The 25,604-nt window shown below is 39.9% G+C and overlaps 1 long non-coding RNA gene across 1 annotated transcript; it reads left to right on the top strand.

Annotated features, from left to right (window-relative positions):
• Positions 1-23,875, top strand: LOC113746138 (uncharacterized). The gene is made up of 3 exons (XR_003462618.1): positions 1-113; positions 5,284-5,286; positions 23,844-23,875. It is a non-coding gene; the product is annotated as an uncharacterized LOC113746138 (long non-coding RNA).
• The last annotated feature ends 1,729 nt before the right edge of the window (positions 23,876-25,604 follow it).

The raw sequence follows: 25,604 nt of genomic DNA, 5'->3' as shown, positions 1-25,604 counted from the left end.
TAAAGTCTGTCTAAAGGCAATTCTGAGATTTTTTTTCCAAATACATAAAATATGTTGGAAAATAGTTGCTGAAAACATGTGAAAAGACTTTGAAGATATATTACTAAAATGTGGTTTAGTCACCTCTAACTCACTCATTAAAGGGTGGCTCGATGACACACTGAGGCCACCCTGAGCATACCCCTGCACCCCTAGCAGAGAGAGTTGACTCCTGTCACGAGTGGGCGTGGCTTCAGTGCATTCAGCAGACAAGCCCCCACAGTCCCAGAGCTGAGAGTTCATTTTTACCTGATTTTGACACCTAATTTCATAAACTCGATATTTTTAATCTGAATTATGCAGAATTAACATCATGTCCACAGGTGGTTTGTTTGACCAACCAGGTGTCATTCAGCCCGCCTCAGCTCCACTGACAATCCACATATTTGCTGATTTTTAGATTAGCCAAGAGGTAGAGGCAGGACAGCCAAGATTGCGATGGCCAGAGCCACCACACTGAGCTTCACAGTGGCTCCTCAGAAAACTGACGGTGACGTCACGAATACAACATCCAAATTATGTACAGTCTATGAAGAAGACACATAGATGGAGACAGGTGGATGAAGTCAGTCAGCTGGGCAATATCAGGAAGCGATGAAAGGTCAACATGGTATATCTGTGATATGTAGCTGCAGCTTTTGGCAAATGGGCACCTTCACACCTTTAGCCAGGAAAATGTCTGACAATTCTCTTATTATATACACAGAGACTATGTCTTACCATAGCCTGTATTATTGTATTAGCTGTGGGATTTGTCACTTTCACGTTAAATAGTAATTTCATCGCTAATTAATTTCAGATATTGATTATTGCAGCTGCAGTGATTTAAAAAAAGCATTAGGTTTAAACAACACATAATTCTGTCTACATGTAAATGAAATAATAAAGAACATAATTGTCACGTTTCAGCGTTTTCTTTTCTGCCTTCAGTTTGAATCAAACCTTCAATTTGAGTTATTCTCAGATTTGACAATTTGTGATATTGAGGATCTATAGAATGTGCTGCTTAATCTGCATGCCTGTGTGATGATAAATGATCATTTAAAAACCATCCTCCATATAGAGTGTTTGTATAAAGTATGTGAACAGGCTAAATAAAATCACTGACCAATATAAATACTCATCGTGCTGTACACACATACACACAGGAAACCATCCAACGCGAGTTGTTGTGATGTAATTACTTTTCATTTGATGTGAAAAATTATTCAAAGTCAATGAGACGGAAAGTGTTCTGCAGTCTATCACAGGAACTGGCATTGTTTACTTCCCTCCAACACATCATTTGCTCTATCTCGCAGTCACAATTATTCTCTCTGTCTTACTGTCATACACATTCCACAACAGTGTATCACAGCATGCCTCATTTAACTAGACAGCAGTGTGCGCATGCGTGTGTGCAGTCCCCTCTGTTTCTGTCGCTGCATTGTGTTTTTTTGTCTATTTGTTTTCATTTGGATGTCAGTTGGTGTTCGGATGCATCTGTTATAAGATAAATCTCCCTCTTGTTGAGCTGTGCTAACAAACATCATTGTGTTGTATATTCTTTTATACCCCATTTACACCTTGTATTAACACGTGACACTGATGTGGATATCTCATCTGGATGAGGAGAAACACTTTGTTAATTGAAGCAGGGAGATAAAGACATTCCTGGAGAGCAGTGTTTGTGTGTTATTGTCATCTTGGTATTGTTGAGGATGGAATTAATGTTGTATTTCATAGAAATGTGCAATGACCTGAGAGGTTATGAATTTGGAAAACAAACAAACAAACATTTACAGAAGCTTGATTTGTTTCGATTCTCTGAGGGCATTTTTGTTTTGGTGAGATGTACATAAAATAAAAAGGTTTCCACCTCAAGCTCAAAGTAGAGCCTATGTAGATGCAGCATTTGCCCTACTGACATGTTTGTTGACAACAATAAGATCAGATCCCAATGTGGGCAGAATATAGAAAAACAGCAATTATTTATCTAACTTATTATTTATTTACAGTGTTCTTAGGTAACTGAGTTTTTTTTTCTTATTCTGACGTGATTAGAAAGTAATTTCTAACTGTCCTCCATGAGCCGGGTTCTGCTCGAGCTTTCTGCCTCTTAAAGTGCTCGTTCATGGTGGGAGTTGTTGGGTCTCTGTAAATAATTAAATAATATTCTAAAGAGTATGATCTAGATGTGCTCTACATTGAACTGTGTGTGTATATATATATATATATATATATATATATATATATATATATATATATTATTATATATATATATATTATATATACTATTATATTGAATTAATTGAATTATAGTGTGTATATATATAGTGTACACTTTGACATTGGCTCTGGTAGCTTTTGTCTTAAAGCCATTATCCAATAGATCTGAAATTCTGTTCAACCTACTATTTAATATTACTATACACCTGTTCTCAGTGTTCCCATTTTCACTCAGTAGTTTGACAATAATGTCAAAATGTTTGTCTCCCAACTAAAGGCCTCAAATAATTAAATCTATTAGTGTGCTAGTCTTTTTTTGAGACTCTTTCTTGTTTCATGTGCACATTGTTGGAATAATGCGTTTTCACCCCTGAACAGTATGTCATTATCCCGATGACATATTTAGATGAGACATTGTATGTTAATACGAAGGGAAAGTGCTGTTTCACACTGGTGTCAGACCAGGCAGAGCTACAAAAACCAGACTAAAATACTGGAAAGGCAGACAAGGAAGGAATCTGATGAAACACTGGACTGGATAAAAACAATGATAACGCATTTGAAGAGAAAGTTACAGTAACTGAGTGAAAACAAACCACATTTACAGGCAGACATGTCCCAGCAGTGTCTAACTTTGTCCACCTGATGGCAGTATGACTCCAGCTCTGGAACTTCCCATTGAATCCTCCCTCTTTGTTCTCCTGCCAATTTCTCCTCTTCTGCTGCCTGGTTTTCTTACAACATCTATGAGAGGAGAGGAATAGAAAAAAAAGTGTCCCCGGGTTAAAATAAATAGCCTTTCACAGTTAATTTAATTGACTATTTTGTACAAAATCGAGGTAATTCCGCCTCGGCTGCAATAGCAAACAAGAATAGCATTGCCTTGGCAATCAGTTACCACGCAAACACAGTGAAAGGCTTTAATCTGCTTCTATCACAGAGGAGCCACGGCTGAAGTTTGTTCAGACACTGTGAGGCACCTGTTTTCTTAATTGTTGTAACATCTCTGCAGAGGAAAAAGACACTCTCAGTAGTACCGAGGATAAAGGATGAGATGTGATATGTTTAAAATTCAGAAAGAGTCAGAGACAACAGAGCATAAAGGACAGTACAATGAAATATATTTTAATATTATGTTTTATGTCCCTATTGCATTTATTTGAACATATATGCACATTTTAAAGAAGCTTCAGTTGCTTCATCGTGGGCCAATTTGTCTCTCTAACTCTATAATAATTATGAAACCTCCTGGGGAAAAAATGGCTAAAAAGATGAAATTATTATTATCTTATAGATTTATTTTTGGTAAATATTTTGCTACATTTTTGGTCTAAGGTGTGAAATGCTCTGTGCGTTTTCAAAGGGTCATAGTTGAGGTCCAGAAGTGGTCCTCATCCTCCACTCTCTAACTTCTTAATCATCTTTCTGTCCTGCTGACAAGATGCATGTGTGTGTGTGTGTGTGTGTGTGTGTGTGTGTGTGTGTGTGTGTGTGTGTGCGTGTATCCCTCAGTATCTGCCTGTGAAACAGAGAGCATGTCCGTCGGAGGTGTTGCTGTTCTCGCCTGTCCTGCTACCTCCAGCTGCGTGTCTACCGCCCCCCGCAGGCCGGCCGAGGTTACCCCATGCTGACCTGTTTAATTGTCTGCCTGTCCCAGGGCCCACTGGTGAGCGTGTGTGTGTGTTCCCGCTGCACTGAGAAGGACAAGGGCGACAACACACAAACACACACACACGCACACACACATACACACACACACACACACACACACACACACACACACACACACAAGATACACACAATGGGTAAGAGCATTAAAACATGAACAAAACCACACAGTGTCTCTGTTAGATACTGCCGGGCACATGTTGTAAGTGTGTGTCCCATTAAATGTGCTTATACCAAGGAGGTTCTCTCAAGTCTGCCTGTTGTTTTGAGTGTGCTGAAACAAAGTGCACACATCCCACCCACAGATTTAGAAACTGTAGCTTCACACCAGCAACTAGAGAAACAACTCAGAGAAGGAAGGCTGCACAATCCTCTAAAGATGTTTATTGGTTGGTGCTATTTTGGGAGCATTAATTCTGCATCTGGATTTGCATCTGAATGGAGTAATGATGAACATGCAATCATGAAAGCTGGACTGAATTCGGTTTAAACCATTTAAACATGTCATGATGCTATATTGCCAACGACAGTTGAAATTGTTACAATAGGTATGAGCTGTATGGTAAATGATGGCGATGCACTGTTTCGAAAAGCAGACAACCACACGCTAAGCTCCAAGATTTTATTGTGTCGCCAACTTTTCAATGCACACAAATGCAGGATTGCTCTAAACTGATATGTGCATATGACTTTAAAACATTATTGCAATTCCATAATGAGTTCCAGACTTTTTGTAAAGTAGAACATGATCACACATGAACATGACTTTTATGTTAATCTTTCAATAATAAATACAATTTGTGGAAGTCTTAGAAAAGTTCATCCTCAAAAAACATTTTTAACAGATGATTCTTGTGAATCAAGGAATAAACTAAACTACATGTATTTAATACAGTGCTTTATTTGTGGCCATATGGTGGCGCTCTCACCCAAAACACAAACCTTTTTACCAAATTTCATTTGTATTGACCGTGTGGATTTCAAGCTCGCTGCTTAACAAACATACATAAACACAATATGTAATTAATGTAGTAACAGCGCCATTTGAAAAGCCATACACTGTGTTGACCTGAAGCCACAAACAATATAAAGCTGTGCTTGTCACAGGCACCATGGCTAACTCGCACCAAAAGCATCTATGATCTGACCAAACGAAGTGATTTCTGTCGTAGTCTTGTGATGGCAGGAAACACCACAACCCTCAAGCCTGGAGGTTTACTATTAAATTGTGAATTCTATGTCGTAGTGTGCTGGTACTAGTAAAATGTGTGATGGTAGAAAGCCCTTTGTGCCCACTGGGAGTTATACCCAGGTTATACCCACAAAAAGGGTCTAATAATTCCCACTAAAGTGAATTTGGATTCACAGCAGGTACATTCTCAGCAGCAGGTACATGAAACAGTGGACAATACTCAGTTAAAGCAACCAAAGTATTATGATAAGAAATACAGCGAGATAATACTTTATAATAGCAATAATTTGTTTTTAAGTACTTCCAAATAATAGTCAACTTAATTTCCAATAATTTACAAAATGAGTGGAAATGACATCATAACATGAGATGTGTCATAGTCCCTGTAAAGCAGTCAGCTTGCTGATATTCAAACAGGTCTGTTTTAAAGGTACTAACAAACAATGCTGCCCTGCTGCTAGGTGTACTATGCTAGATCAGAAAATGTTCAAATGGTAATGGTAAACAAACTAGGTATAAGATAACTCATTTCAATCTCAGTCAAAAAGGATCTTTAGCATTGGTAATTGGTCATCATTAGCTTTTACTTCAGCTGACTGATTAAATATAGCAAAGTATATTCACACATTGTATCAGTATCTGTAATTCTGATCATATATTACTTGCTATCAGATTGAAACCAAATTGGCCCACCCCTAATCTGAATGTGTCATCTGGATAATGACATCTGATCCACAGGCCGCCTGCGTTTACACCTGCTATTAACAAGCGTTCATGTTATCTCCATTCTGCCCGGCTGTGATCTGATCTTTTTTATGCAAATGTTTACTGGCAGTCTCGTGGACGTGTGTAATTCATTTCTTTGTCAGTTTCTGTGAGGGAATACTTGATACATAGTGGGAGTAGTTAAGTGATCTTTAAACTTTCCGGATGGGTTTTTTTTTTTTTTCTTCAGAATGAAGTCATGCTGTACAAATTGTATTTACACCAAATAGAGATCTGATCACATTGTGAGCTGAACCACCTGCAGATATGTTCTGGACAATCCAATGGCATTCCTATCACAAGGTGTCCTGCGTGCATTTACACCTGCAAGTGATTCAGATGAGATACAGACCACATGTTAATGGCAGGTGTAAACGGAGTCGAGGGGACACTTTTTGGAAGTTTAAATAAAAATCCCACTGGACTTCCATTTAAAAAAAACCTCTTCACTGCTACAGCAAACACCACTGACTTAGCAGCAAATCACGAGAAGAAATATAGTGTAGATTAATAAGAAATCTATACTTTGTGTCACGGTGGAGGAGTGGATACTTTCCAGCGTGTCTGTGAAGTGAGAGCTGAGAGGGATTTCATAGTGTGCTCTCAGTTGCGGATCATAGATGCTCAGCCACCCCAGGGCAACACGGGGCATCAGGATGAACTACAGGCCAGGGGAGGGAGGCTGACATGTTTCTTAACTGTGTGTGTGTGTGTGTGTGTGTGTGTGTGTGTATACGTGTGTGTGTGTGAGCGTGGAGATCATGGGTGTGTGGGGGCTATTAGTGGGAGGTGTGTGACTTGGGGGGTGGTAGTGGTTGCGGTAGGGTGGATACTGAGGGATGGTGTGTGTGTGTGTGTGTGTGTGTGTGTGTGTGTATGTGTGCGTTTGCACTTCCATGCCAGCCCCCAGGCCGGCCCCATAGTAATTACACACTCCAGTGACTGGACTGGAAGGGAAATTGAAGGCCTGGGCAGGAGGCCCCAGCTGCCTCACTCTCCCTCCCCATCAGCCTGCTGCTGATTGAGCTTGCCTAACACACACACAACAACACACAACACACACACACACACATTAATCTATTATATATCTATATATATATACACTTTGAGATAGCCATTCGCTCTATTTCACTTTTGCATACACAAGCACTGTCTCTCTCTCTCACTCACTCACACACACACACACACCAATCCTCTGAGGAAATTCTGCTTTGTGTTGCGGTAATGAGATTCTCACACACCCGGCCTTATTTACCAGCCCAGGCCAATAAAGGGTGGGACTCAGTGAGTGAGGGGTTAGTGTTCATATGTGTGCATGCATGTGTACAGTATGCGTGTGTGTGTATGTGTGTGTGTGTGTGTGTGTGTGTGTGTGTTTGAGCTGAGTTGAGTGTGTTTGGTATGAGCTCATCCAGCCACCTTCTCTTCTTGATGATGACATCCTCAAATCAAAATACCTCCTCCTCCATCATCCAGGCCTGAGGAGGTTCAGGTGGCGTGGTAAAGAGAAAAAAAAAAAAAAAGGATCCTGATATGATGTCCTGAAATAAATCTAAAAAAAAAAGGAAAAAAAAAAGAGGACAACAAACAAAATGGCTTTCATTGATTACCCTGCCATGTTTTTCTTTGGGAAGGCATGTCCATATCCATCATGTGTCTGTGCTGAAAAGGCCCTGGCCTCCACCCAAGCACTGTCATTCCTGATCAAGATAGTTAGGTATGGTGGAGGGGAAGGGGAGCGTGGGAGAGGAAGGGTGAGTTTTAGGTTGGTCTGTTTCACAGCCAAATTGGCATTTGTTCCTCATCAGTCTCTTTCCTTGTCTGTCACACATACACAGCTCTCTCTCCACAGCACAGTAGCACTGAATCCATACGAGTCTTTGAAAGCCTGATGCTGACAGTTCTGGACTGAAACTGAGCCAGAGGTGGAAACAAATAGAGTACTGGCACATTGAGTATCATTTATCCTGCATGTTACACTTTTTTAGATTAAAGGTTGTGTTCACAGCCTCTAAGAACAATGACTAATTATATGCACTGTATTTAAAATGACCAGTCTTACAACTATTCAGTATTTTCCCCCCTAATGTTAGGGTGTGAAAGCTGCAGGAGACCAATCTAAAATCAGAGAGGTGGTGCTGATGGTAATATACATATTGTTCCATGCATAGACCATCTTAGTGTTTCTGCCTGCTGCACTATAGCTGAGTGACTCTACTACAAATACAATATTTTCAACACCGCCGTGCTGCATTTTAAAGCCTTACCAGACTGTTTTAAATGTTTAAGTCTAGTTGACAGATTTCTCTAACCAGGTCAATGTTTTTATCTTTTGTGGAGTCTTAAATCATTACCCCACAATCCTACTGAACATTTGGAGTTTACTCAGTTGTCACACGTATTTCTGCGCATCAAGGTTCACTGTAATAAATATGGACAGCTGTACACGTGTATTTGTTCTGATTACATTACTTCAAGTCAAGTCAAACTTTATTGTCAATTGCTGCTATATGTACAGGACATACACAGAACTGAAACAGCGTTTCTCCCAATCCCTGGTGCAAACAGCAATAAACATGAATTATAAAATATAAAAAAATATATACGAGTTAAAAAGATCTAAGAAAAATATGGCAATCTAAGATATAAACAGTATATCAGTATAAACAGAATGGGCAGTATAAATATGGTAAATAGCAGCAGTATTAACAGAATGAGCAGTATAAATATGATATGGCAAATACAGGAGATTCAGCAGTGTACACAGAATTAACAGTATAAATAGTGAGATATATTACAAAACTTACTACTACTGGTCAAAATCTAGCAGGTTAGCATCTTTGTTAACAGCCAAACATGCAAGCAAGTGCAACAACACAAGACACAGCAGCAAGCTAATATTACTTATTAATATTATTATATATCAGAGCTTAAAGCAGAGTTTCAGGAGCCGGACCACACCTCAACTGCGCCTCTTCCGACAGTCCTATAAATGCCCTCCTAACCCTCCCTTCACTCTCGTATTCCGCACACTACTGCTACTTCCTAGTAGGAAGTAGTAATTACTATCACTATAAGCCATAAGTGGCTTAGGTGGTCGTCTTGTAATCAGAGTGCTCTCAGCTCAAAAACTGAGCTAACATTAGCTAACAGCAGCTAACAAATCAAGCTAACATTAGCTAACAGCAGCTACAGTTGTCAGCAGTTTACTTCACTGTCCTTCATAAACTCACAGAGTTGAGGTGGCGCAGCTGGAGTACATCATAGGGAAAACCAGAAAACATTTTCTCCATAAAATATGATCCAGTCAGTGTAACAAATATTTAAAAATTAGTAAAACGTAATTTTATACATAAGTTTGTTTGAAGAAAGGACTTCCCATTATGGCTTCAAATTTGTGACTGAAAGTTTATTTCTGACCTTTATTTCATAAAGTGCATTTTCAGCTGCAATGACCATGTAACTTTGAAAGCAATACACACAGACTGTGATAGACAGACTTTGGTGTTTAATGTAATGGATAAGATCATGTTGCACTCATGAATATTTTTTATATAAACAGCGGCTCCAATGATTATGCGTAATGTGAATCAGGTCTGTTGAGGTGACAAGCCTCTTTTAGCTCCTCCACTCAACTGAAAGCTCAGGTAAAAAACAGTTTGCTAAACTGTTAGCCATTACACTTTTCTAGTTGATAATTTGCTTTGCTGACCAAATGTGGGTAATTAATTAATATAGGTTCAAGCAAGATTTAAGTCTGCAGAAGTTAATTATAATATTAGAGCGAAATCAGTGGACACTGCATCATGAACCACCACATCATGCTTTGAAAAAAGTAAAAGTAAGTACACAGGACACTGATGTGCTCCTTTAATGCCTCTCAAAGACAATATGATGTAAATGCATTCATCATATGCTTCATATTTTTTTTATAGCAGTTTATTTTTTGTGGGATTTTCATTCAATGTGTACAAATAAAAGCAGAAAAAAAACATACACTGTACACACTTGTTGGTCTAACCTCACATCAGAGCTTGTCACTTCTGCTGAGTATATGGCTGTGATAAAGTCAAACCATTCCCCTCCTCCCCCCTCCTGACTCTTGGCGGTGGGGGGATGAGGAGTGCGCGCGGCATGGACGAGGCAGATTGTGCTCGTGTGTCGGAGGCCGTGGTGTTAGCGAAGGAGGAGAGGGAGGCTGTCTCTTTGAGGATTCGGCCCGCTCGCCTCGCCTCGTCTCGCCTGCCTGGCTCTTTGAAGCTGTTCGATGACCGCACAGGGCAACATCACTGCAGGTGGGGGGGTTGGTGGTGGTGGTGGCGGTGGGGTATGGAAGCCTGTCATTTGTATACAGCTGTTTCTTTCATCTTGTCCAGCTTCCCTTCTCCTCCTCCCACTCGTCTATCTCTTCCTCTACCCTCTCCTCTTCTATTCCTCTGTTGGGGTTGCTTTGCTCTGTCTCCAAGACCCCTTCAAGCTCTTTAAAGAAGTTGTATTCTGCAGCCAGGCACCCAGGCCTGCAGCCAGGCGAGCTGGAGTAGGTTGCAGGAGGCGGAAATAATTGTGAATGCCGACAATACAAAGGCTATCATTAAGATCAAACCAAAGAGTTCGTATGAAGTTGGATTTATTTCTCTGCTCAGCTCTGCCCATATCATTCTGATTTCATCCCTAGATTCTTTCTGTATCACACTGTGAACATCTTCAGCTTGCTGTTGTCAAAAAGGTTTTGATGCATCTGTTTGTGGCTCTGTGCTAGGACACACTGGTAGCTCCAGTCCAACATGGAGACGAAAACCCTGCTTGAATTATTCTTTTAATAATATTACTAGCAATGGTACATACCTCACATCCCTTAAGACCTTTTCTGAATCGTACACAAATACCTGCAGATGCTGGAATACCTGTGTACTCATGCAGCACACAAATGCATGCATGTAAGTAGCTCACAGTGGTTGGCTAGAAGCTCCAATGCCTTGATGAATATATGATGTATCAAACAGTTATGTATATATAAAACAGATGTCATGTGCATAAACCTGATTCTGTACTTGGTCTAAAAAGGACTTGAACTTAGGACCAAAACCTCTGTTTATGACCCAGTATCCAGTATTTATATATTGACTGTCTACACACATGCATATGAAAGCTGCACATCAGCAGCAAGCAGCTTCAGTCCTCTGTCTGTGTCTGCACAGGCTGTGTTCACCTGTGTTTTAGCAGTCCTCAGAGCCCAATAAACAATCTCTGTAGTTAAGTGCAGAAAACAGGAAAGAACAGGGTTGCAGCTTGAAACACGAGGCGTTTCACGCTCTGCGTAGCTGAACTGATTTAAACAGAGTGTATCTGTTCCACTAGACGCACATGAGACTGAATGATGCAGCTGAAACACCTCCTGTGTGGACACACCTTTATTCTTTTTCTCATTTCACTCATTTTAACAACTGTCCTAATGTATTATCACTGCTAGCGTGACAAAATAATCTTGACTCAAGGTAAACTACATGAGAGACTCCTTATAAGCTCTCAACAGAGATGAAAAGGACGATTCACTGCTAATTTCTGTCAATTTTAGAGATTAACCAGCCTGATGTGGCATTTTACTTGCCCCAGGCAATCGATCAATCCTCATTGTTGAACCTTGCATACTGGCTTAACTAGTAAAATTCTATAATGTCAGAATCTATTTTTTCCTCATGCAGGCAAAACAATTTAATTCAAACACATGGAAAGACATGATGCCACATGTGAAAGAAAACTAATGTTCTCTTGGTGTTAACAAATGACTAATTTTCTGACAATGAAACACCAGAGTTCTGCTAGCAGTCAGTTCTTTTGTCCAGCATTACAGAACACAGAGCTCCTGGATAATCTTATGCAGTCCAAGCACTGAAACACTTGACAATCCCCTCTGTTCTCACCGTAATACACACAGACCGCATATGCCTTGATGTGTTGCTACACCAATTAGCAGCAATTAACACTAGCCCACCGAGCACCTGCGTTTGGAGCTCTGGCATCTGGGCTGCATTATCAGAAGTATGTTGTTGTATTATCAGAATAAGTGCTGGAACACTGAGGCCATCCCAGCGGGCTCTCGTCTGTCCCGGGAGGGCCTCGGTGTTGTCTCTTTCCCAGCTGCAATATGCAGCGTTTTCTTGCATCATAAAGAATGTCATGCTCATGCTCAAACTCATCAATCCAAATCGTTTAAGATACCTCTCTTGTTCTCTAAAGGCCACCTATAGGCATGAGTCAAATATCTGTTCTATTACATGAATGAGCTGCACCAATCCGGTGCTCACCGCCGGGCCGTGTTGTTGTAAATGATTGTTTTGCATTGAGTTTCCCCAAGTACCCCGGACGAGTTGAGAGACTGCGCTATACAAACAGGCCGAGCCGTTGTTATTTCAGCAGTGACGCCTGGCTCACCAGACACAGAGGGCGGGATATCGATCGGCCGTTGCTGAGCATGCAGAGCAGCAGTCTGAAGGAGACACTAGAAATACAGCACGGGCAGCTCGCGAAGGAGAGAGCAGCTCATATAAAGCAAAAAGCAAGAGACATGGGGAGGCGAAGGAGAAGTGTGGTGGAGAATACTGACAGAGCTCAGGCTGCACCGGCCAGGATTTGGTCTTTTGGGGCTGCACCACTGTCTTACAATTGTGAAGATGCCTAATCAAAACTCAAAGGATCAATTTGTGGAAGAGTTGGGCACCAAAATCCACAACCTCAAAAGTCATTCTAAAGCTCATAGAGCTAATTTGAGTCAGTTCAGTTAGCTACACGGCTGACCAACGACAGAAATCATCTTTCCATCATAAAGTCTGTAAATCACCTCAGTAGTGTAACGTTATTCCCTCAGTCTCAGAGGCTGTGCTCGAACCGCGTTTGGTCCAGATGCTGTACCCGGTTCTGTTGCCTGCAGAAATCAGCAGCAGTTAATTAGTGATTAGCTATGTTAGCAAGTGGTTAGGCTAAAGCTATCTGTCCATCAAGTAACTCTATAAAGAGCATCCCACATGCTGCGAACACAGTGATAGTCTGCTTCACTATTAGACACGATTATGCTGTGTGCATATTATCACCTTACAAGACATCTGCTGTTTCAATCAACTATCATCGCCATTTGAGTTTTGTCTATGTGTAGATGTCATTAACTGTATCAAAGGAAGCAGATTTTTCAAGCATGAAGAATTTCTCAAAAGAAATTAAAATGATTCATGACTGTCATACAACAGAGCTGTAATGAGTTCACTTTTTAAAACTTGATTCAAAGGTATGTAAATCAGTCAGGTCAACGTTAAAAATCTAAACCTTCACCAGTCTTTCTTTGACTACTCAGATACCAAATAAGTTGAAACTCACGCACACTTGAGATGTCGTGGTCATCCAGACTGAAGGCTAGCAGTAACTTTTTCCACACATCCAGCAGACACAATGCAACATTAGCATTCATCTAAAATCATGCTTCTGGATTCCTGCATATCAAACTCCAAAGTACTTTTAGCTCAGCTTCCACAAACTCCCGTCAAAAGATATCTGTCTCTGGTGTTAAATACTCCATGAACCTTGTAAACACTCAACACAACGAGCTCCACAGAGCTGAGAGGAACTGCATCCACTGTGGACAACAAGCAGACATCTTTCACATTATGCAAAGTTGTGATGTCATCCATCTGATAGTCTTGAACATTACACAAACTTATACCAAATGGATGTCAACTGCAGTGTATGTTAATATGTGTATATTTTGATTGACTGCATGTGCTTTTTTTCTCACTTTGTGAGATCACAAATTTCCCCTCTGCAAAGCTTATGATATATGAATATACCACAGTGAAACATCAATGAAAGAACAAGTTCTGAGAAATGACTATTAATATTTTAACTCCTTTGTCTTTTTAATGCAGTTAGTACTGAGGTCACAAACCATCCACTTCAATCACTTTACCGAGTAATGGTCTGTGCAAAGAATATTAATATAATAGAGTGATTAAAAATGAGCTTGGATGAAAGAGAAAGGCAGGTATGCGTCACAAAGATAAACTATAAAACATAAAAACATGAACCAAATCAAAGAATTAAACATAATGAAGTCATAATATCATATTATTTTAATATTGTTCAAAGTAACTGCATCTATCAAAAGACATGAATTCAGGTTTCTAGCTTGTTTTCAAAGCTCAATATAATTTTTTTCACCGTCACTTATACACTGAGATGTAAGTGGTGAAACAGTTGACACTGCATATGTGATCTCAGTGACTCTGCCTATATTTTGACAACTGTCAAATAGTAAAAAAAAAAAACCCGACCCCTTGTCCTTTCCTAACCACTTTTCCTTGACCTCGATAGAAAATGTCACTGGGTCAAGGAAAGATGTGAAGGAGATTTCATAAGGAGTTAGGAGAAGACGACGTGGTGTTCAGAGAATCCGACTGCACTTAGACTACGTCATCATGGGACAGTGAATGTTATTGATGTGATCTGCGATAAAACTACAAAGTTCAGAAGATGGACTACAAAATGCACATCTGACATAATTACTAGATATATAGTTTAATGCAGGAAACATAAACGTGGACAACCCGGTGAAAAATGTGACTTCATTATCAGCGTCAGAATTCAAATAATAAATGAATATTGTCACCTGACAGAAGTCAGATGAAGTGTTTGTTACGCTGGTATGGTCGCTCACCCTCCTGTCCACTCATAAAGAAACAGATTAGCAAGTTATGGCAAAGCTATATGATTAATAATCAACGGTAACTTCATGATGATGTGCAGGACGCTGGATGTTACAGTTAGAAACAGTTTGTACTGTGTGTGTGTGTGAACACAGCTCCACAGTCAACAACGGAACACACTTCATGATCAAAGTTTTTACATCAGGTCAACACGTATGTTCATATTCACACGCTCTCTGCTGCAGGCTGCATCACACTGTTTAAATACATTATGTTTTTTTCCTAAGTCTGGTTGTGAATGACCGAAAGGCGCGTCGATTTTTTGTTAACAGTTAGAGGATTTGAGCAGCTCTTTCATGGCTGCTACGTTAATACTTGAGGTCATTTCACTCAGTGAAGAAACCTTCCTAAGCAAAACTGGTAAAAACTGTGAACTCTTCCATTTATTCAGCATGTTCCTCTCACCCCACAGAATTGGGTCCATCTCTATAATGCAGCATTTATACTATCAAGAGAGACTACAATATTCCTCTGAAGCCCAGAATGCAATATTAGTTGTATTCAGGTTTTCAATAAAAGTGACAACGTTGTCCCTGAATATCCACAGTCAAATTTACTGGTCTAATCCACGTCCTCACATCCTTCAACTCCAGGCTGAAACTCATCAGTGCAGCGAGAACACTGAGAAGGTGTTAAATTACAACAACAAACCGGCTGGGACTGTCTTTCACACCTTGTCCCATCACACTAACAACCACTGAAATATACAAATGTGCAGGATCTGGCTCCATTTATGCCAATCACAGCAATGCAATTAGAAGCACTGGCATAGAGTGTGAGAACAACAAAGGAAACTGTTGTACTGGAGAAATGTTTATGACTAAATGTAGGAGAAATATGATAATTTACTGATGATTCTTTTGTGACATAGGCCAACATTAATGTTGATATCAGATCTTTTTAAGATATTCTATGCTAACTGATGTAGATTACCTTTATCCTGACAAAAAAAATTGCACCAGTTTTTTGCAGTCAGTTTTTTTCTAGCACGTCAAGTTTTTTCTCCACAGCTGACCCTCCATATAAGCAAAATTCCACTGATCAGCTGTAGTAAGATTTGCCAGCTGATTATGATTGAACTCATCTACAGCTACGTGGCAACTTGTTTGTGCAGTCACAATTGAGACAGTGTGGTGAGAGGTGTGTGCAGCTCCCAATAGGTCAGTACTATCAATATCTGCACACAGAAAGCTGGCATAGTAGGAATGAAGAGGATTTGTGCTGGCTTTTCTCTTAACCTTGTAACCATGGGCATACCGTTGTAAGTTCTATTTGGTTTGATGCTGTTTTTGTAGTTTTCAAAGCTTGTAACTATTCCATCTTAGTGTTTTATTTCTTTTGTTCCAGATCATGTCTGCTCCTGCTACTTCTCGTCGTAAATTCCTAAACAGCCCTGACTCCTTTTGCTATATTTGTGCTAGTTTCACCATTCCAAGTCAGAGGAAAGCAAACATCAGTGCATTTGTCAAACAAGCATATTTTGCATATTTTAAAGTAAAACTCGGTGATTGAGACAAGCCATGGGCCCCTCACAAAGTGTGCAAGCAGTGTGTGGAGAGTTTACGAATGTGGACCAAAGGAACACGTGAAAAGTTGGCATTTGGTATCCCCATGGTTTGGCGAGAGCAAAAAGATCATTGCACAGACTGTTACTTTTGTTTAGTCAAAACAAGCACATATCCTATAAGTACAGTATTTTTCATATTTTTTTAAGAAAACAAAGATCCTATAGTTCAAAAACTTGATGTGATAGAGAAAAACTGAGATCAGTTTTGGATTTCGCACCCAAAAATTAGTAAAAAAAAGCTGTCAGACCTAACTCGACTAAAATTGTGTTCCCCCAGTGTAATTTATTGTTGGCTGGTCTCGTTGTGACTTCTTAATTTGGAATATTAGAAAACGGATGGATTTAGTAAGTTTGACAACATATTGCTTCTGTTTTCTGTGGTTGTCTTGCTCCAGCAGAGCAACAAGTGCTGTGCAGTGGCAGAGAGGACACAAGTCACTTTATTGTGGAACTGTACTCCGACCATAGGTAAGGGTTGGAATGTAGATAGACAGAAAAATCAAGATCAGTACTGCAGACACCGCAACAACCAACAATCCATTTCCTCATCACTCGTGAACAAGACCCAAGATACTAACTCCTTCGCTTGGGAGCATTCTGCCATTGCCTGGAAGAGAAAACAGTGTTTCTGTCTTCTATAAATTGTGTTTATATACATGGTTTTTCTATAGCTTACAGCAATTACAGTACTAGAATTGTTGTGTACTTGTGTCTAGAATGTAAAGTAACTTTTGTACGAACACATGTCTATATGAACTATGCTAATAACCTCCAGTCATGTTGTGACCACAAACTCAAAGTCCAACAGAAAAGTTTGGGTTTTGCCATTTTTGTATCATATACAATATTGTTAATCAATTAAAGTGTTTGTTGTCCCTTCACATGCCGGTCCTCGTCCTGCTCTATTCAGTAATGAAGTATTAAATAAAAATGTGGGGAAGCAATCACTGATGTTATGTATTGGACCAGGTCAAGGCAGTCAGCTCGCCCTAGACTTCTGCTGTCAGAACATAAAGCTTAAAAGGGCAATGAATACCATTTTTCCTGCCCCATAGCACATGATGACCCTAATATATCTGCAGGGACTTGACAGGGTTGTTGATCAATACCGATGACTTAATGATTACTTGGCCTGGTGCTGAGAACTCTGGCTTTCACTTTCAAGGCCATTTTCTTTTTTTTGGAACAAAACTTTCCCACTGATGACAGATCAGTAGAGGTCACACATTATTTTAAGTTCTTTAAATAAGACATCAAGTAAATAAACTATGATGAGGGCGCCATAAATAGTGTTAAACTTGTCTGCAAATCCTGTTACTGGCTGAGAGAGGCTAAAATCTTTATTATATCCCACATGATGATCCTGTTACCCTTGAAGTTTCTAGTCTCATAATGAGACTTGATTGCTACTTTCACATCACTTGATTCATTCAGATTGACATTATGTCCATGTTAGCTGATTTCATGTTGCCATAGCGATCCAGAGAGTGACACAGAGACTGTGGCTACAGCGGCTATGAGTTGCTGTTTGTGTGCGTACGCTGTGCCCACTTCATTTTATGTATGGAGCTAAGTAGCAAGCTATGTAGGGATATAATCCCTGATATTGATCCACAAATAAATTAAGCATCTTTGAAATGCAGCCTGCTAAGCGATGATCTTGAATCAGAGAGATGTTTACCCATGTGCAGCATAAATCAAATCAAATCAAATTTTATTTGTATAGCCCAAATTCACAAAACACATTTTGCCTCAGAGGGCTTTACAATCTGTACAGGGAGTGACACCCTCTGTCCTTAGACCCTCGGTTCCATTGAGGAAAAACTTGCCCACAAAAAACCTTTAACAGGGAAAAAATGTGGACGAAACCTCAGGAAGAGCCACAGAGGAGGGATCCCTCTCCCAGGACGGACAGACAATGGATGTCACGTGTACAGAACAAATCAACAGAGACATACCAAACCAGCACAGTCGAAAAAATTCTCCTGTGCACCCCAGGAAAATGTTTGCCAGTGTGACAATGTGTAGTGACAACATGGAAATTGAACCCTAAAAGTGTAAAGTTGAGGAAAGGTCATGGGGATTGTTAAAATCAAGGCAAAGAAAGTTATTAATGTTAATTGTTATTTTTTTTTTTATTATCATACTATGATCCACATTGCTACTGAAGAAAGACAATACATGAAACAGTGAAAACATACAACCAGAAAGGTAACAGTGAAACACTCACTCTGTCAGACTGTCAACGCCATCATCCATCACAGTTTACAGACTGACTCCATGCTTCATCTTTGACCTACTGTACTGACAGTAGTTGTGCACTGAAGGGTTACACACACTGCACTCTTTTTGGCAGCTAGGTTGTGTCACCTGTTCACGACAGTTATAATTATTTTTAGCAACGTTAACACTCTCAGAATTTTTAGAAACAGAATCACTTTTATTAGCCAAGTGTTCACGTACATACATGGAATTTGCCTCCAATTTTTGCTCTCATTGCACTTACACAATAAAGCTGAACAAAGAGTAGTCAATCTATGCATGTGTGTATTATGCACATATAATAAACTGAACTGTTCATCAGAGTTGTGGTGTGTGCTTTTGTTGTTGTGTCTAGTTGTTTTGGCATACAACTTTCTGTAGCAAGTACCTGAGATAGAGAAGTTGGAACAGGTTGTGTTCAGGGGATAATGACTTCAGGGCTCTGTGTCTGAAAAACTTTCTAGACACAGACTTAGCAGATTTTATTTTGGCCTGTAAGTCAGGAGAAGATAAACCAGACAGTGATCCGAAAGCCCCAAAGGTGAACGGGGGACAGACTGATTGGCGTCCATAATTACTTTGGTGTGTAAAACGTTATTATATTCTATTATGTAATAGGTAATAAACCTTACTTTTCCTGTAAGAGCATCATAGTTCCAAGCTAAATATGTATGTAATGTATACCCTTATACAATATGTCATGATATATAGTACTTGTGTGGAAATTTACCAATACTGCAAGTGGACTCTCCAGAGGAGAGGTTGAACTTTAATTAATCTTACAGATTTTAATTGTATTGGTTTGAAAATGGAAATTCTAACCCGATGTGTCTATGGGGCACAGGGAACTGGAGGGTGGCGGGTTCAATCCAGATGCTCAACAAAACACACACCTGAAACACTCCTCCATCTCTCCATATTTGGATGTGTATGAGCCTTTTGTGTGTAAGGCTGTATGTGTGGTTGTATTTTTGGTCTATATGTGTAAAAATTGAGTGAAAAAATATTTCCCCGTTGAGGGATTAATGAAGTAATTCCTTTTCTTCTCCTCCTGATGATGATAGTGCTAGTGGAGATGGAACGAACATCACTGTGTGACAGATGACAGATAGAGTAACTGACATAGCTTTTTGGTAAAACTGTCTGCCCTACTCAATATTCACGCACATATACTCTATTCTTTCAGGAGTGTTACAGCCGGCAGTTGGTCAACATATGGACGTTTGCTATAGACTGCAGGCTCCCTCCACTTTTACCCTCAACAAGTAAATATGAAATCAACTCAGGGGACTAAGTTGTGTGTACGGTGGTGTAAGAGGCCCCTGCTGAGCTATAATCTGATCAGTGTTGTGAAAACAATTCTGATAATGCTGTGGAATTAGACCGATGAGGCCCCCCGTTGACTCTTACATTTGAAACCAATGGCACGCAGGCCTGGGCTAATGACTCTGCTTACCACTCAGATTGGCTGGGAAAATGGGTTTGAATAGTACTTAAGGGAGCCCTTAATATTGAGTGCATTGTGAGCTAATTAGCTATAGTAAAATACTGTACCGTGTACAGTAGCTTTGTGGGAGTTGGTTTGATTGGAGACTATAAAGTCTGCACACCAGAGACAGTCGTTAGGAAAATGAGATGAACTGTACTGTTGAATTAGTGCTGAATTTAAACAATACTGTCCAGTATATTGGAAGAGTAGCTGTAGAATGACTATCGTTTAGCAGTTACAGAGCAACATTTGGAGTTGTGCAGTCCAGTCATCACTCTCTTTTAGTTCTGTTTTAGGGCTCAACCAGTTCCTCAGGGAAATATTCGTCTCTTTAACAATAAATTCTCCACTACGTTCACTAGCTACTGATTGTGTCTGTTTGCCATTTGGTGGCAGGCTGCCTGCTGTGGCTAAGAATAAGTTGGTAACAGTGAACCAAAGTTGTGGGGTGGATGACTTAGCAATGAAATAAAGCTCTGTAAAGCTGAGTGAAGCTGTGCTTCAGGTCGAGCTGATACGTCTCTGTAGGTTCATCACTACCAGTGACCTCTCTCACAAACATTGTTATTATAAAAATGTTGATTAGAACTGTGTTAATGACAGAAAATAGTTAGTGGTATTGAACAGTCTGTGGCTCTTGTACTGTGTAGCAGATTCAGTGACTAAAAAACATGTGAAGCCAAAGCATCCCAATCGCCCCCTGGTGGTTATGTGCAGTATTTGTCATAAAGCCCGCCTCGTCCATAACATATGGGACATGGGCCAAACTGAACTATCAAAGCACACGTCAAAGAAATTTTTCCCAAACATCTTTCTGTCATTTTAGGAAGTTCTTGTCAAGCTGATCTGTGTTAAAGTGTTGTAAGTTTGGAGTTATTCCACGCTACAACAAGTGGGTTTCACTTCTGAGCCATCTGAGATATCTTTGCAATTTTTCCTCAGTAAGTTCAATTTGTATTTGGTAAGCTAATCAGCCAGTTAATGTTATAAAAGTCACTATATTAAAGTCACTCTAAAACCTCCTGATGGGCCTCCCAGCCTGCACAGTGAAGACCCTTTGATCCCCTCTCTCTCTCTCTCTCTCTCTCTCTCTCTCTCTCTCTCTCTCTCAGGGTTATGCCTAGTCAGGCATGCTATTGGCTGAAGATGCACATAGATCGTTCCTCTCTACCTTCAGAAACATCCTGAAGAGCCAGTTCCTCAGACAGTACCTCCTCTCCTAGCAGTACCAACAACTGGACATGATAAATATATCCCCCTCTACGACTGAACTTGATTCTCTGTGAGTAGTTCTTATTGCAGCACCAACATGTCCTATCACACTATTTTTTACATTAATTAATGTAGGCGTGCTATCATGAAACCACAAAACATAAACGTATCCCTTTTGGCGTCTGTTGACGTCAATTGAAAGCAAGGCATGTGCACAACTGCTGAAATCATTTCTTTACTCTCATTTAGTGTCGTAGTGAACTCTCTCACACATTATAAAATATTCATTGTATTCACATAATAAACATCTTTATCATAAGACAGATGGTGGAATTCTTCTGTCATTTTGGCATTAAAACTTGATGCACCTCTTGTTCTGGAACGCCACTGGCTGATTTTTATCCTGAATTTATGTGCAATCACACCGTCTGCTTGGCTGTAAACACAGCACTCAAAAAGCCAACTCACCCAAGATTGTCTGTGTTTAAGAGTTAATAGCAGTAAATCATAGCCCATCCCATTCTCTCTTAAAGTGTGAATGAATAAAACATTGTCTCTGTTCTCCTAAGAAATAAGTGATGAGAGGTCATGAACTGATATTAAAGGTCACAGACTCACGTCAGTTGCTATTGGCTGAATCTACTCTCACAAGCAATCATATGTGTGTGATCAATACCAATAGCAAACAGCGCTGGAATCATGGTGACAATTACAGGTTTGGAGATTGTGTGGGCTTGCATTCAACAGGCTGTCCAGGTGCGTTTGGCAGAGCAGTTCGAGCTGTGTGATTTGGCAGAGCCATAAATAACGACAGCTACACTGTAATTTTCATTACTGAAGAGCCCGGCTGTGGGTTTTACCACTGCGTCCAGCAATTTGGATCTACGGTTTAGCCAAATACTTCTGTATGTGAGTGCCTGTGTGTGTGTGTGTGTGTTGTAGGTTTAGGTCAAATAAGGATTGCGTGATCACACCCTCTATGACTGTAGTATCTTCTATTTCACTAACACTGTGCTCAGAAGGAATCATAATGCACTGATAACACAAAGATGCATATCAAAAGAATCAGATATAGCAGAATGAAATAAACTGCTGCAGGTAAAATCAGTGAAATACATCAAAGTTACAGAAGTAAGAGAGAGAGAAAGCAGCAGGTCAGAGTGTAGCAGGTGGAGGTGGAGAAGACAGTGTCAATGTGGATATTAATACTCATATAAATGCAGCACAATACACATACTGTATATGATCTGAACAGAAGAAGGTGTTGGTGTTCTATGGTAAAATCACAGCTGGTTTGGTATATATCTGATCAACCTAACAGCCTTTCTTTGAGTGAGAAATTGTAACCTTTGAAATGGTTTGCCTTATTACTACAGTCGTCTTTCACTAAAATAGCTTAAGCTGGTAGTGAGTTCCTGAGTTGTTGAGGAAACACAGTTTATCTTTATGGATTATATTGATGCTGAATGAACAAAAAGCATGTTGACATGAGACGTCCTTTATCTAGATGATATCTAAGTGATGTGATTTTATGGACACGAAATGAATTGTTCACGTCATATTTCTTAAAGGGAGTTTGGTCTCATATTTGGTGTCATAATATGTTAATTTTTATTGTTTTTGTCAACACTACAGAAACACTAACTGTTAAATATGATAAGGTTGTCTTTTTTTAAAGCAAAGGGCCACTGCGGCAAGGACTAAGTTTTTGTATATTGGGTGCCCACTCTACCTACTGCGCTAACCAGCGCCCCATGATAAGGTCGACCGCTGTTACTGACTGTGACTGATTTCAGTTTTTAAGGCCAGTGTGCAAAAAAAAGCCTCTTGTGTGTGTTTTTAAACTACTTGTAAAATATGTGGTGCAAAGTTTGGTACAATCTAAGATTGTATACATTAATGTCATTTTAATTTAATAGTCATTATATCATCTGTAAAGAGTGATACATGTAGTTGAAAGTCCCAGCGCCGCTGTGCTCATCAACACTCATGAAATGACTCTTGTCCAATCTAATTACCTATTTAACTTACCAATTACCTGAGACTTACTGTTAGTTAATAATATCCAATTTCTTAAATTTTTGTTTCTAATCAGTTTTGGTTATCTGTCTTTAAGCATACACTTTATGCACATTTCTTCTCCCCACAACAAATTTTCTTTTATAAATCTCTCACACCTGCTTTTCAGTGGTGGAGAATTTTCTCAGCAAAACTAACAGTTGCAAATAGCATGACTTCAGTAAATCATCCTTTCCTCACATCTCTTATTCTGTGCACGATTCTTTCCCAAATGCATATGCTATTAAAAGAGAGGAGCACTGTGCAAATGCTCAAACATATGACATGCACACTGTGACTCCTGCCTGCTGTCTGTTTGAGAAATACATCACGTGTTGGGGCAGAATTAAATCTACAGTAAATCTAGCCCTATCAGTGTTTTTGAAACTTCTTATAGAAGTTAATGTTACTGTCATAGATTATTTCAAGCAGGCAAGTGAGAAACAAAGATTCTGGTGATTAATTTCCTAAGTCAGATCTTAACAGTTTTCTTCTTCTTAAAAGTCTGCCTGAATGAGTCTTCACCTGACTTTTAAAAATGAGTTCTGAAGCAGGAGGCAACCTCTGAAAGGAGGCACCATATGAAACAAACATCTGAAAAGACTTTAAACTATATATTACTGAAATGTGGAGTTAGAGGTTCAAACAGTTTTTCACCAGTTTTCAGTCCAGGATTTTGTGGGCGGTCCTTAAAGGGTGGCTTGATGACACGCTGAGGCCACCCTGAGCAAACCCCTGTACCCCTAGCAGAGAGATAGACATATTTATTCTTACTTTACATGGACTTTAAATTAGAAAAGATCACAGGAAGTCAGGGTCAATAGGTCATTTGGGTAATTTACCTCAAAAGACTGAATCCTTTATTGAGTTAAAAACAACCATCAAAAGACAGACAGAGCTCTTTGGTGTATGCTCTGTTCTTGAGTCAGTATTTGACTCATTCACATTCATTTTGAAGTACAAATCTAATGATTTTTCTTTTTGCATGGAGAATTGTAAAAATTTGATCGATCCTGAATCTCAGTTATAAAGAATGACTTAAACATGCTTTAATCACAGTGATCGCGATCTTCAGTGCACCGAGTACCTGCCATAACCAAAGAGGTTGAAGGGCTTGCAATGCTGCAGCACAGAGAAAATCAGGTTTGCTGTATGTTTGGACTGATTTTAAGGTATATGTTATGCATCATACTTACATACTGTACATTCCTGCCTAAGAGATTGTGATTATGTGTATGAGCGAAAACAATCCCCTCACTCATAACCACCCGCATTCTGCTTAATTTGTTGGGAATCAGCATGAAGGACGGATAAAAATGAATGACTCAATACATAATCCACTTTCTCCATGGTGAAGGCAGCCATGATCTCTTACTGTAAAACAAAATAAATAACTACAGGACTACTGGATGTTTGATAGGATTTCAATCCTTGCCTTGCATGCCAACACCTTACAAAGATGCTATGGCTAACGTTGTCTATCTGCACATCTGGCAGACACAGAGCAATATTACTGTAGCATTCCGTTACCTCTGGTGCGATCTCCACCAACTCCTGAGGACAGTCTCTGTGTCCTTAGCTGCTAAGTTCTCCACCATGTTCACCAGCTAGTTTAACTTTGTCCACCTGCTGTTTTATGGTGGGCAGGTAAAGTACATTGGGAGTTTGAAAGCAATGAACATACTCATCATCTCTGCTGGAAGCTACCAGGCTACATTAGCATAACGTATCCTATTGTCAGCTCATCTCACAGTTTGACTGTGGGTAATGCAGTTACCAGGTTTTGACAAGAAGAAAGAAAGCATGAAATAAAAAAGCAGATACCTGTGCTTTATCACCTATGACAAAATTACAGTAATCGGAAAATGTTTGGATTAAAGAGCAGCGGACCTTAAGACAATCCATCCAGCCAGATCAGCCGGACCAGTTACCACTGCGGGTGATCGCCCCCGGAGCAAAAGAAGAGAGCCTGGAAAAATCCCTGCATGGATTTAAGGCTGCTCCTGGCTAATGTTCAGGCTGGATAAAATGGTAAACTATTGTGCCCACATCATTACTGAGACCTGCTCCATCAACATCCCAGATCAAGCAGTGCAGGACAAGAGGAAACAGACTCTATGATGCTTAATGCTAAAGCACAAAGTGGTTAGATACTTAAATGTCATAATATTAGCATCACTGTCTTGGTTTCTTCTGTTTACATTCCCCCAGACACAAATTTAAAAAACCCGGGGTCAATCCCAACTGACATTGGGCGAGAGGTGGGGTACACCCTGGACATATCACCAGTTCATCACAGGGCTGACACAACCATTCACACTCACACCTATGGGTAATTTGACCTGCATGTCTTTGGACTGTGGGAGGAAGTTGGAGAGAACCCACACAGACACG

Source organism: Larimichthys crocea, chromosome VII, assembly GCF_000972845.2.
Source record: "Larimichthys crocea isolate SSNF chromosome VII, L_crocea_2.0, whole genome shotgun sequence".
Taxonomy (NCBI): domain Eukaryota; kingdom Metazoa; phylum Chordata; class Actinopteri; family Sciaenidae; genus Larimichthys; species Larimichthys crocea.
This window is presented reverse-complemented; position numbering and strand designations above follow the sequence as displayed.